Source organism: Jaculus jaculus, chromosome 2, assembly GCF_020740685.1.
Source record: "Jaculus jaculus isolate mJacJac1 chromosome 2, mJacJac1.mat.Y.cur, whole genome shotgun sequence".
Classification (NCBI taxonomy): Eukaryota; Metazoa; Chordata; class Mammalia; order Rodentia; family Dipodidae; genus Jaculus; species Jaculus jaculus.
The window spans coordinates 172,929,097-172,942,446 of record NC_059103.1 but is presented as its reverse complement, the minus strand read 5'-3'; the positions used below and the strand labels follow the sequence as shown (position 1 = coordinate 172,942,446).

The window sequence follows — 13,350 nt, the reverse complement described above, 5'->3', positions numbered from 1 at the left end:
TCTGGCTATGTGGGACCTGGCGAATGGAACCTGGGTTCTTAGGCTTTGTAGACAAGCACTTTAACCACTAAGCCATCTCTCCACCCCAAGGAAAGAATGTTCTAAGTTGAAGGACTACATACGTGTTTGCTGTAAAATGCCGTCACAAACTTAGTAGCTTAAACACTATGGATTTGTTATTCTGTAGATCAGAAGTCTGACCTGGGTCGCATGAGGCTAACATTAAGGTGTTGTTCGAATGCATGTCTTACTGGAAGCTCTAAGCAACAATCTATTTATGTACCTTCTCTAGCTAAGAAAGGCTTCCTGCATTCCTTGGCTTGTAGCCCTATCTTCTGTCTTCAAAGTTAGCAATGAATTAGAACTTTCTCACGTTGCCACCTGCCTCATTTTATAGGCTCGTGTTCAGCTGCCTGGCCGCCAAGAACCTAGAGCCCTTAGCCCATTTCAAAGCTGTGGACCTTCGTCATGTCTTCTGTGTGCTCGCCTACTCACAGGGTTCTGAGGACTGGGACATGGACGTCTCTGGGACTATCATTCTGTCTACCATCAGAACAGCATGCTCTCAGCAGAGGCCCAACGTTTAGATGTCAGTGGGTGATGGTGCTAGGGAGATGGCTCTGTGGGATAGAAGAACTTGCATGCAAAGCCTGCTGGCCTGAGTTCAATTCCCCGGTACTCACATAGAGCTAAATACAAGGAATGATGTGAGCATCAGCTGGCATTCCATTTGCAGTGGCAAGAGACCCCAGCCTGCCCACACGTACACATATAACATGCAAATAGAGACACATTTGTTTTTGTTTTTGTTTTTTAAAGTATTAGTTAAGTCAATGCACTATTTACAAAAAGAAATTCTGGGCTGGAAAGATAGCTTAGCAGTTAAGGCTAAGGACCCAGGTTCAGTTACTCAGTGCCCACATGAAGCCAGATGCACAAAGTGGCACACTTGTCTGGAATTCACTTACATTGGCTAGGGGCCCTGGTGCACATCTGTCTATCTGCCTCTTTCCTTCTCTCTCAAATAAATAAATTAAAAAATTTAATATATTTTAGTTACTTATTTGATAGAGTGAAAGAGGCAGAGAGAGAGAAAGAGAGAGGGAGAGAACAGGCACGCCAGGGCCTCTAGCCATTGCAAACAAACTCCAGATGCATGTGTCCCCTTGTGCACCTGGGTCCTGTAGAATCGAACTAGGATCCTTTGGTTTTGCAGGCAAATGCCTTAACTGCTAGGCCATCTCTCCAGCCCCATATTATTATTATTATTCTTATTTTAATTATTTTTATTTATTTATTTGAGAGTGACAGACAGAGAAAGAGGCAGAGAGTGAGAGAGACAGAGAGAATGGGTGCACCAGGGCTTCCAGCCACTGCAAACGAACTCCAGATGCGTGCGCCCCCTTGTGTATCTGGCTAATGTGGGTCCTGGGGAACCGAGCCTCGAACCGGGGTCCTTAGGTTTCACAGGCAAGCACTTAACCGCTAAGCCATCTCTCCAGCCCACATATTATTTTTTTTTTTTAAGAAGAAATCCCTTTCTCTGTACACAGAAAAGAAAGAATGGTGGCCATAGTGTAGGAACCCGAGGAAATTCCGTTTCTTCTTTTCCTAGCTTCTTTGTACCTTATCTGTCTCTCACTGATCCAGAGATTTACTGGCTAAGCCAGTGTGACTCACTGTGGTCTTGGTTAACTGGACTTGCTTTTTAAGCTAAAACTAGCCATTGAATTACTATGCTTAAAAACGACAACAAGCTTGAAGTGGTGGCGCACGCCTTTAATCCCAGCACTTGGGAGGCAGAGGTAGGAGGATCGCCATGAGTTCAAGGCTACCTGGAGACCACATAGTGAATTCCAGGTCAGCCTGGACTAGAGTGAGACTCTACCTGGAAAAACCAAAATAAATAAATAAAAGAAAAGAAAACCAGGGCTGGAGAGATGGCTTGGCGGTTAAGCACTTGCCTGTGAAGCCTAAGGACCCCAGTTCGAGGCTCAATTCCCCAGGACCCACATTAGCCAGATGCACAAGGGGGCGCACGCATCTGGAGTTCGTTTACAGAGGCTGGAAGCTCTGGTGCGCCCATTCTCTCTCTCTCTCTCTCTCCCTCTCTCTCTCTCTCCCTCCCTCCCTCTGTTGTTTTCAAATAAATAGATGTTGTTGTTTTTTTTTTTAAAACCAAACATACACACACACACACACACACACACACACACACACAACCCTTTTGTATTCACATTGCATCTGGGTGGGACAGTGTCCCTTTGCTATGAAAGAACACAAGCCTTCTTTTTACCGCATCATTTGGTCTGTGCCTCATTCTTTTATCTGCTTTCCCAGATGAAGATAGCACAGCAGGAGAAGAGAACTTGCTGCCTGTTTTATTTTTATTTTCAATGTGTATGTGGGGGTGTGGTTAGCTTGCCATGGCGAGTGCGTAGAAGGCAGAGGACGCCTATCAGGGGCTGATCCTGCCTCCCACCTCACTGGCTGCGGAGTCTGTTGTAGTTTGTTGTTTGCTGCTGTCTCTGAGGGGCTGTCTGGTATGCTGGCCATAGCTGTTCTGGGATTAAGGAAGCCCCACATAGCTACCGGCTTCTGGCTTTTACGTGGGGTCTAGGAGTTTCAAACTCAGGTACTTAGGCTTATGTTACAAGTAAGAACTTTATCCGCTGATCCACGCTCTACTGCAAACTGTTTTCAAGAGCCTAATGTTTAAATCGCTCCCCTAGAAACTGTCTTAGTGCCCTGAATGCACTGTCCAATGGTCATTAGCCAATGTACAGTATCTATTGTACATTGGAATGATGCGCTTTCATAGTTGACCATAACCTGCAGACCCTTTTCCCGTTCCTTCTCCACTGACTACTATACTGTAATAAAAGCTTGCCTTTTTTTTTTTTTTTTTTGGTTTTCCGAGGTAGGGTCTCACTCTAGCCCAGGCTGACCTGGAATTCACTATGGAGTCTCAGGGCGGCCTCGAACTCATGATGATCCTCCTAACTCTGCCTCCTGAGTGCATTAAAGTGATTAAAGGCATGCGCCACCACACCCAGCAAAAGCTTGCATTTTAAGAGCTTGATTGATATTCAAGGGTTTCATGCTAAAGAACTACCCTGAGTAGGTTATTATTATTTAAAAAACTTCCCCTTAAAATCCTTCCTATTGTGAAGGGATAAGAGTGAAGAAAGGTCAAGTAGTGAAGGCTGGCTGAATCTGATTAATAAGCATAAAATGTATGGAATTGAAAGAAGTTATTAAAATCGAAGTAAGAAAGAATAGTGAATCAGGATAATATAAAGTTTAGGGTGGGCTGAGGAGATGGCTCAGTTGTTAAAGGTGCTTTCTTGCAAAGCCTGCCAGCCAGGGTTCAATTCCTCTGTACTCACGTAAAGCCAGATGCGCAAAGTGGTGCGTGTTATCTGGAATGTGTTTACAGCCCTGGTGTTCTGCCCACTCTCTCAAATAAGTAAAAAAAAAAAAAAAAAAAAAAAAAAAAAAATATATATATATATATATATATATATATATATATATATATATTTTGTATTTATTTGAGAGCAACAGACACAGAGAGAAAGACAGATAGAGGGAGAGAGAGAGAATGGGCGCGCCAGGGCTTCCAGCCTCTGCAAACGAACTCCAGACGCGTGCGCCCCCTTGTGCATCTGGCTAACGTGGGACCTGGGGAACCGAGCCTCGAACCGGGGTCCTTAGGCTTCACAGGCAAGCGCTTAACCGCTAAGCCATCTCTCCAGCCCAGTAAAAATATTTTTTAAAGAGAAACTTTATTGTAGTATGGAGAAAGAATATAACTTTTGGACAGACACAGGCTTGAATTTAAATCTGAGTGCATCAATGTAGGTGGAAATAGAAAAGGAAACTTTTTTTTTAAGTAGAGGCTGGAATTTGAGAATGCTAGAAATACTTGTTTCTAACAGGAAAACCATAAAATACTGTCAAACTTCCCCAGAGACAAAGTCTATGAACTATCTGGTTGTGTAGTCTTGCTTCTTTAGAATTCTCATAGCTATTGAGGACCTAAGCTGAGAGACTCTATAAATACCGCTCTCCTTTCCTGCTTGAGTTTGGAACTAATTAAGGAAGAGACTCAGGAGCCAGACATACGAGGGGGGCCTATGTGCATCGGCTCCTCTGCTGATAAAAGCTGGATTGGAGGATGTGGCTTTAGATGTGCAGCTGAGTGGGTTTGCTGATGCTCTACCGAGAGAGTTGTCAGAGGGGCTGGAGTGAGAACACGTCTACCTGTGAGCTACAGAGAAGGGCCTGGAAGGTGCGCTCTGTGACCTCCACAGAATGCCCTGAAGGTTTCACAGGGGAGTTGGGAGGTAGGGTAAGTGGTTAGATCACATAAGACATCAGGCTCCTTCTACTCACAAAACCAAACCAAACCAAACCAGACCAGACCAGACCAGACCAGACCAAACCTCAACACTACCACAAACACCATGGAACCTAGACCAGCAACTTGTCACCCTTCCTCAGCTGTCAAAGGTGACATAAAACTGTTTTTCGAGCTGGGGAGATGGCTTAGCAGTTAAGCGCTTGCCTGTGAAGCCTAAGGACCCCGGTTCGAGGCTCGATTCCCCAGGACCCACGTTAGCCAGATACACAAGGGGGCGCATGTGTCTGGAGTTCGTTTGCAGTGGCTGGAAGCCCTGGTGCACCCATTCTCTCTGAACTGAACAAGGACTCGAGGAGAAGCTAACCTGGGTGGAAAAAGGCAAACAGACACAAGAAGGAGACCATGCTAGGTGTTTGTCACGGCCTCGAGAGTTTATTCTTACATGTAGGTTTATAGAGGGTTGTGGGGAAAGGGGATGTGGTCAGGGCAAGGAGTTGAAGGGGGAAGGGGACATAGTTAGGGCAAAGATCACAGAGTTACTGGCTCAACCACAATGCCTTTGTTTCTTCATCAGCTACCGGCAGGATGGGGGAGTGTTTAGCCAGGTGTACAATCGATCCCATTGTTTCTGGTAGTTGAATATTAGGTGAGGAAGTAGAAACTTAACTTGCTCTACGGCAGTTTCTGTAACATGGCCGAGATTTGGTTCATAGCTCCCAACATCTCCTCCCTTCTTTTATACAAAGAGGGGGAGGCCTGCTTTGCAGGGGAGGCATGAACCAACTGGGGGAGTAGGGACCCGACTCCTCCCATGGGGATGTCTTTTTCCCACAATCTTTGGCCCTTGGTACCTTTTGGGGAGGGGAGGCAGGGCCTATGTAGCCGGAGAGTGAGGCACGGCCTTAGTGATAACAGTTACGGTACCAACCTCCATGCAAGCCAGGTTTTTTTCTCAGGGAATTCAGAAGCGGTCAGAGAGGGACCTTCCCTTGCGGTGCTTTGCCTTGCACCCATGTTGGTGCCCATATCACACTCACTTTATTGTGAGCTGATATGCATAGGTCTGAATCCTATGCAGCTCCTAAAGGAGGGGTAGTATTTGGCCAAGACAGGTAGACCGCAGCAGTAGCAGAGGTGTAGAGGACAGCGGTATAGTAACTGAGTACAGAATGTGAGATCAAGGGAGAGTGACAGCTGCACGTGGTAGGTCTTCAGTGGCAACACCTCGATCCGCCAGCTCCAGTCTGTGGTAATGGACGTGTTAAGGCTGCATCTTAATGGCTTTAATCTGTTGACATATAAAAGACATGATTTTAATTATAATAACAGGTCCGATTGTGAGTGAGAGGATTAAGATAAGTAGAGGTCCTGATACTGATGGCAACCAGGAGAGGAAGGGGAGTCACCTGGCACATTGAGACTCTGATCAATCAGGTCCAGTCGATGATAGTGGATTTGGATGGGCTTGGAAATGATACTGTCAGTCTGTTGTCAGATGAAGTAAATGAGCTTGTTGATAAAGAATGGTTCTAGCGTGAATATGAGAATAAGGTTAATTAGGGGTCCAACTAGGGCCATGAGAAGGGTGAATAGGGAGGACTCCCACCAATCATTGGCAGCTGATGAAAATTTTTGTTTTTGGAGATCTAGGCTGATCTCATTTAATTTTTTTACTTGGGTTTCTATCAGATCTGACTCATTAACGTAATAGCAACACTCTTCTCCCAGAAAGAGGCAAGTGCCTCCCTTTTCTGCCGTGAGCAGATCTAGTGCCCTCCGATTTTGTGAAGCTACTTGGGCGACTGAACTTGGACATAGCTGCGCCAAATATAGATCTTGCTAGAGGGCCAGTTTTGACTTTTGTTCATATACATGGCCCCTTGGATCATGGAGGTCCAGCGCGAGTCCCAAGGGTCTCAGATGATGAGGGAATACCCACTGTCAGTGCACCAGAATTTAAGGCCAGACCATCCGGTGCCCAGGATTTGACCCTCGGCAGGGACAGAGGTGCTCCACATGGTACCCCAGTGCCAAGGGCATCCAATGCTCTCCTCAATATAATGAGTTTTGCACTTGTCATGCTTCTGATCGAAGAGGAAGCACAGAATGGCAGCAACCTTATTTGGGTGATGTTTAAAGTCTGTAAAATTTAATAAAATAGGCTTGGCACAGCCTGTGGGCAGACAGTCAGCAGTAGCCAAAACGTGTCCAAATTGTTGTGGATGATCATAGGTGGTCCAGTTTTCTGTGAGATAGAATCGCCAGGCAAATGGGGATGTGGAGGGCCAAGCGTCTGAACGATGTAGCAGTAGCAGCGGGCACCAGGTGAAGGTTGTCATTATGTTATATATGTCTAGAAAGAAGCGTTTGCACGGTTAAAGCGAGAGCAACACATAGACACATGAGCACAACATAGACACAGAGGGCCCAATAGAGAGCTGTGCGTCCTTGATGGCCAGACGAGCCTGTATCCTCCAGGGACGGTTCAATGATGCCAAACACAGTGCGAATGGGAGTCAGCCCCTCCAGTAGGTTAGCTGTGACCTCCGGGGCAGGGTCATCTTGAGGTCCTTCCAGCTTTGCCCTGTTAGGGAAAAAGGAAGATTCTCTCAGGGAAGTGTTTCTTCCCTGGATATGTGAGATGTCACTGGAGGATCATCAGCTTGTTTTACAAGTCTCTCTGGCAGCCATCTCGCAGCATTTTCTTTGGTGTCAGACAAGCATACTGATCCTCAGCCCCAAATGAGTACTGAGTCTGCGCCATTCCATTTTAAAGTTAAAGGATCTTTCCACATGGCTTTGGCAAAGGTATTTTTTGTATTTGTGTGCCAAAAGCGATCAGCTGCTGAATTTCCCTGAGTATCAAGGGTTAAAAAGTTTAGGACAAACAAGGCATGATGAAGGATATTTCTTGGAGAGCCTTTTATGGGATATAAATCCCCTGTTTTTAACTTGTGGAGGGTATGTTTAATAGTTTGACTGGCTCGCTCAACAATTCCTTGACCCTGGGGATTGTATGGTATGCCTGTAATATGTTTAATTTGTAACTGATGACAGAAATTTTGGAATTTTTTTTCCAGTATATCCAGGACCATTATCAGTGTTAATAATTTGGGGCTTTCCCATGACACCAAGGCAATTGAGTACATGAGCAATCACATTTTTTGAAGCTTCTCCAGCATGGAGGCTGGCAAAAATGAATCCACTAAAGGTATCCACAGTAACATGGAGGTACTTAAGATTACCAAATGAGGGAACATGTGTTACATCCATTTGCCAGACCTCATTGGGAATTAAACCTCTAGGATTCACGCCTAAGTGGGGGACAGATAGGAGGGTGACACAGTTTGTGCATTGTTTGACTATCTGGCGAGCTTGTTCCCTAGTGATTTTAAAAAGAAGACCCAAGGTTTGAGCGTTAAGGTGATGTACAGAGTGAGCTGCTTTGGCCTGGGCCACAGGATCGAGCTTAACAAGGAAAGCAAACTGGGTGGCTTCGTCAGTTATGGCATTGCCTGTGGCTAGAGGCCCAGGGAGTCCAGAATGAGCACGAATATGGCCTATATAAAAAGGGTGTTGTCTAGAATGTATGCACTGCTGAATGGAGAAAAACAGAGGGGTGGCATTTGTAGTGGGTTTTATGAATGGCGCAGTTTCTAACAGGGGGATGGAATAAGCAATATAAGCACTATCAGTATACAGATTAAAGGAGGTATTTGGAAATTGTTGAAAAACCTGTAAAACAGCGAAAAGTTCCACCAGTAGAGCAGAGTGGAATGGGGATTGTAGGGAAGTGGTTTGATTGTCTACAGTGAAGGCTGCCACTCCACTAGAGGAGCCATCAGTGAAAACTAGGGGGGCATGGGGAAGAGGCCGGGGAGAAGTTAATGTAGGAAAAACAAATGGTTGACTTCTCAGAAAGTGGAGAAGCTTGTTATCAGGGTAATGGTTATCAAGGGAACCCTGAAAAGAGGTGCAAGATATTGCCCAGTCGTCATCATTCTGTATTAACCACTGTATTTGGGTAGTGGAATAGGGTAGAACGATTTTATCAGGGTCTTTACCAAATATTTTTCTGCTTTGGTCACACCCAATTTTTATTAACTCTGCCACCCATGAGGTGTAAGGGGTAAGGACTCTGGGTGGTGAAGCGGGTAAATGGACCCAGAAGAGGGGCCCCTCCTGCCAGAACACCCTGGCGAGTGTAAAGTCAGTGGCACAAATGACCAGGAGAAGAGGCTTTTCATAAGAGATAAAAGTGACCCTTTGGCTCAGAATTGCAGCCTACACTATCTTTAGGGATTCTAGGGCAGGAGCTATTAATGAGCAGCCTGAAGCAGGATCTGGGTCTCCTTTTAGGATGTCAAACAAGGGTTTAAGCTCTCCAGTAGTTAGCTTAAGATAAGGCCTGAGCCAATTGATATCTCCTATGAGTTTTTGAAAATCATTTAAAGTTTTTAGATGATTAGTCCTAAGTTGAATCTTTTGTGAAAGAATTTTGTTATGAAAAAGTTCAAAGCCTAAGAATAAGTAAGGAGGTTTTAATTGAATTTTATCAGGAGCTATCTGAAGACCAGCTCTGGTAAGGGCCCTAAGAAAGCTCTTGAGAGCAAGTAAGGAGTTCAGTGGGATCAGGACCAGCCAAGAGGATGTCATCCATATAGTGAATGATATACAAGGAAGGCCATTTATGCCTAAATGGATCTATAATTTGGGCCACAAATTTTTGACACAGCATAGGGCTGTTAGCCATCCCTTGGGGCAACATTTTCCATTGGAATCTCTGCACAGGGCCTCTAAAATTTACCACAGGTAAACTAAATGCAAAATGCTGACGATCCTAAGGGAATTGTAAAAAAGCAATCTTTTAGGTCAATAATGATTTTACAATATCCTGCAGGAATTGCTACTGGAGCGGGGAGGCCTGGTTGTAGGGTCCCCATAGGTACCATGGCCTTATTAATTTTTCTAAGGTCCTGGAGCAATCTCCATTTTAAGGGCATTCCAGAAACACTCCACTGCGGGGGGCCTCTGGCCTCTGACCACCTGTTTAGATAAACCTATCATTTTAAAAGTCGTAAAGTACCATTGTTTGCTTAGCCCATCACAATGGAGATTACCTTATCCTCAGAGTTTTTTGACCCAGCAGGTTTCTCTGTTTTAGATTCTCCTTTTCCCTTCTTATCTGTCTCTGGCCACCAGCTGGACAAAATTCAGGGAGAACTAGGATAAAGTCTGAGAGAGCCAAGGACATGTCCTATAGTGTATAGCTTGGACCTCTGTGCGAACATTTACAATAGACTTCATTAAACACTTGAGGAAAGGAGTCAATAGACATAAGAGAAGCAGAAGGCAAACTCCCACAGCTGTAAAGCTGCCTATCCAGGAACTTAGAGAGTCCCAACCAGGCAACACACACTTAATTGTAGTAAATAAATCACTAGCAGCCTTAGTAGCATCAAAATCAAGATGACTGTTCTGTATAGCTAGCATTTTTTAATGTAAGTTAACCAAATCTAATGAAATGTTATCATGGTGCCAAAATTGAGATGGTTACTTTACATACAATAGAGTAGAATCTGGTCTTTTCTGAGCCATAACAGGTAGGTAAATATTAATATAACCCTTGATAAATTTTTTGAAAGAAAAACATTACTTGACAACCAATGATTTTGGCTTAAACTTGATAGCTATTGATTTTTATGCACCACAGAAATTTTTATAAACATAAAACAATTTTATGTTTTATCCATGACTTAAATTTGATAAAACTTAAGCAAGCTATTCCAACATATTTTAGCCTGAAAATTAGTTTTTTTGTTTGTTTGTTTCTTAAAGTTTGTAAACAGTTTAAAAACCTTTAACTTTAGGCATGGTGTTTAGGTTTGGCCTGAAAATTTCTTTCTTTCTTTTTTTTTTTTTTTACATCCGAATACCTTTATTTATATACTTTAACATTCTGATCTAAGTACCACTCAAAAGGCATTTTTATCAAGTAATCATTGAAAAATTCCTTCCCAGTTCCTTCAATCAATTCATCTCAACCCATCATTAATTATCTTTCCTTTTTTTTTTTTACTCCCCCAAGGGGGTGCACCATTCCTAGAGGTACTGCAATACCAGGTCGGTGTGTGGAGTGGACGGAGCAAGTTCCTATTCCAACTCCGAGCTCCAAAAATTCATTTAATATATTGTCCTCAGATAGAGGACATATCAGATATTAACTGATAAGAACAGATACTACACTTGATCTTAGCCAAAAGGCCAAGAAGTGATTAATTATCTTTCTTATAGGGCTATTAAAAAGTTACACCAAATTGATTAATCCTATTACTAACAAGAAAGTAGTCTTAATATAATTTTATGTCATTAATACCAATAACACACTTGGAAATGATTTTATTAGAAGTAACTAAGGCAAATTGTGTTGTTATCTTGAGGCAGGCTGGCTCAGAAGTCAGATCAGTTGCCTCCTCCTTTTAAGTAACAGGACATTACAATCTTTTAAAAAAATATCTGACAAATTATAAGTTACCTCTTTAGAGGAAGTTTGCTGTTTTTATTAATCCTCTATGTAAGGTGAACTTGATCTAGAACAAATATCTGGCAAATTTATCCCTGCAAAAGACATTTAACTTTTCCTTTTTAATTTTTATGCTTAGGTCTTTGATTTCCTTGAAATGGTTCTCTAGAAGAGAAAGGAATGTCACTTGCATCCATCTCATCTCTTTAGTTACAAACAGTCACAAACATGACACGACTAGCAAGCACAATGAGCACACATAAACACATATACACACACATAAAAAGAACAACTCTCCTGATAAAATTAAAAAATCTGCTTAAATAACTTGAAGCAATCTCAATTCCTTGTGCTTTTAAAATCTCTTTTACTATGGCAATTAGCTCCTTTTTACACTTTGTTAAATCTTTTTTTTTTTTAAATCTTAACCTGTGTTCCTTGTGTCTTGAGAGAAGTTTTAAGCCCTTCAACAATTTATGATTACTTAGTGTCTGTCCCATGAGAGAAAAGGAAAAAGGAGAAATGGCAAGACCAAAGGGCAACATTCCCGGTTGGATAACTGGCATGGGGGATTCCCCGTTGGGTTTAACGTGAGCCTGATTGCAATTTTAAGAACTGGCAGCCGCTCTGAGAGCATTTACTGGCTGTTGTGTACCCAGTTTTGTTGATAGGAAGAGAGGCTAGATAGGAGATCTTTGCCAATGCCCGAATGGGCTGTCGGGATTTGCACAGGGAGCTAGGGGCCTTCAGCCAATGCCAGAGGGTAGCCCTGGCCAAGAGGCTTCAGTTGTCCTGTTGCTATGTTGCAATTCCACGCGATGGCGCCAACTGAAAGTAAAAGGAGGAAAAGAAGTGCAAAAAGAAAACCCACAGTTCTTGTGCCTCGCAAATCTGACTAAATAGTCTTAAATGGTTTGCCTAGAAGTCTGCGTCGCTTGTCTTACCTTAGCAGGTCTGTATCACAGGTGGGTTTCTTCTGTGGTGACCATGGAGCAGATCTGTCTTACAGGTGTATTGTCTGCAGTGTTCTTATGCAGATCTTCATTCACCCTGGTGGAGTGGTGATCCAATGGCGAGGACGGCTGTCCACTCGAGCGACACCCAGGTCACACTGCGTACCTCAGATCCCACGTTGGGTGCCACTTGCCCTGGCCAGCAGGAAATTGAACAAGGACCTGAGGAGAAGCTAACCTGGGTGGAAAAAGGCAAACAGACACAAGAAGGAGACCATGCTAGGTGTTTGTCAAGGCCTCGAGAGTTTATTCTTACATGTAGGTTTATATAGGGTTGTAGGGAGAAGGGGACGTGGTCAGGGCAAGGAGTTGTAGGGGGAAGGGGACGTGGTCAGGGCAAAGATCACAGAGTTACTGGTTAAACCGCAATGCCTTTGTTTCTTCATCAGCTACCAGCAGGATGGGGGAGTGTTTAGCCAGGTGTACAATCCCATTGTTTCTGGCAGTTGGATTTTAGGTGAGGAAGTAGAAACTTAACTTGCTATATGGCAGTCTTTGTGTTAGTTGAGTATTAGGTGAGGAAGTAGAAACTTAACTTGCTATATGGCAGTTTCTGTTAACATGGCCAAGGTTTGGTTCATAGCTCCCAACAGGCATCAAGGGCAGAAGGTGCCTTCATGGTCCTTGGCGGCCACATACACTGCACTGAGGTGCCGTGTCCTCTCCTTGACCAGAGATGATGACTCATATCTTCTGCCTCAGAATGTTCCCATCATTTCTGAGCCAGTAACAGTCACATAGCACCTCATAAGCTTGTTGTGAGGAATCCAGCAGTCATGCAGAGAAAGTGCTAAGCTCCACCCAGCACCAGGCAGTCCCTAGAACTATCAGTACTGATAAGTAGTAGAAGATGCTTGAGAAGAAAGTGGGGACTAGCCAAGTATCAGGGAGACTGTTGCAGGCAGGAGAAGGCCCAAGGGCAAGAGGGACCCAGAAAAAGAGCTAGAGGAATAAAAGACTTTCTATCAGATTTGACCACAGGGTATCCATGAGACAGAAACAAGAGCCAATCACAAAGGGCTTTACAGATGACTTTAAGAATTCTCATTTGAGGGCTGGAGAGATGGCTCAGTGGTTGAGGTGCTTGTCTGTAAATCCCAAGGACCCAGGTTCGATTCCCCAGTACCCAAGTAAAGTCAGATGCACAAGGTGGTGCATGTGTCTGGAGTTTTTTGCAGTGGCTAGAGGCACTGGTGTGCCTATTCTGTCTCTCTTTCACTCTTAAACAAATAAAATGTTTAAAAAAAAGAATTCTTGGGCTGGAGAGATGGCTTAGCAGTTAAGGCATCCTCAGGATCCATGTAAGCCAGATGCACAAGGGGCACATGCATCTGTAGTTCATTTGCAGTGGCCAAAGGCCTAGGTGTGCCCATTCTCTCTCTGTCTGTCTCTATTTTCTCTATCTGCTTGCAAACGAATAAATAAAATAAAATAAAATAAAAATTCTC

General features: G+C 43.7%; 1 protein-coding gene, 1 non-coding gene and 1 pseudogene across 2 annotated transcripts in view; 1 reads left to right on the top strand and 2 right to left on the bottom strand.

Moving 5' to 3' along the window:
- Positions 1–13,350, top strand: part of Ncald (neurocalcin delta) — a 538,037-nt gene that overhangs the window by 107,263 nt on the left and 417,424 nt on the right. The gene's annotated exons all lie outside the window — the stretch shown is intronic.
- The window catches only part of LOC101603810, a 78,659-nt pseudogene continuing 71,591 nt past the window's right edge, over positions 6,283–13,350 (bottom strand).
- LOC123458878 lies at positions 10,453–10,642 on the bottom strand. The gene has a single exon (XR_006635829.1). It is a non-coding gene; the product is annotated as a U2 spliceosomal RNA (small nuclear RNA).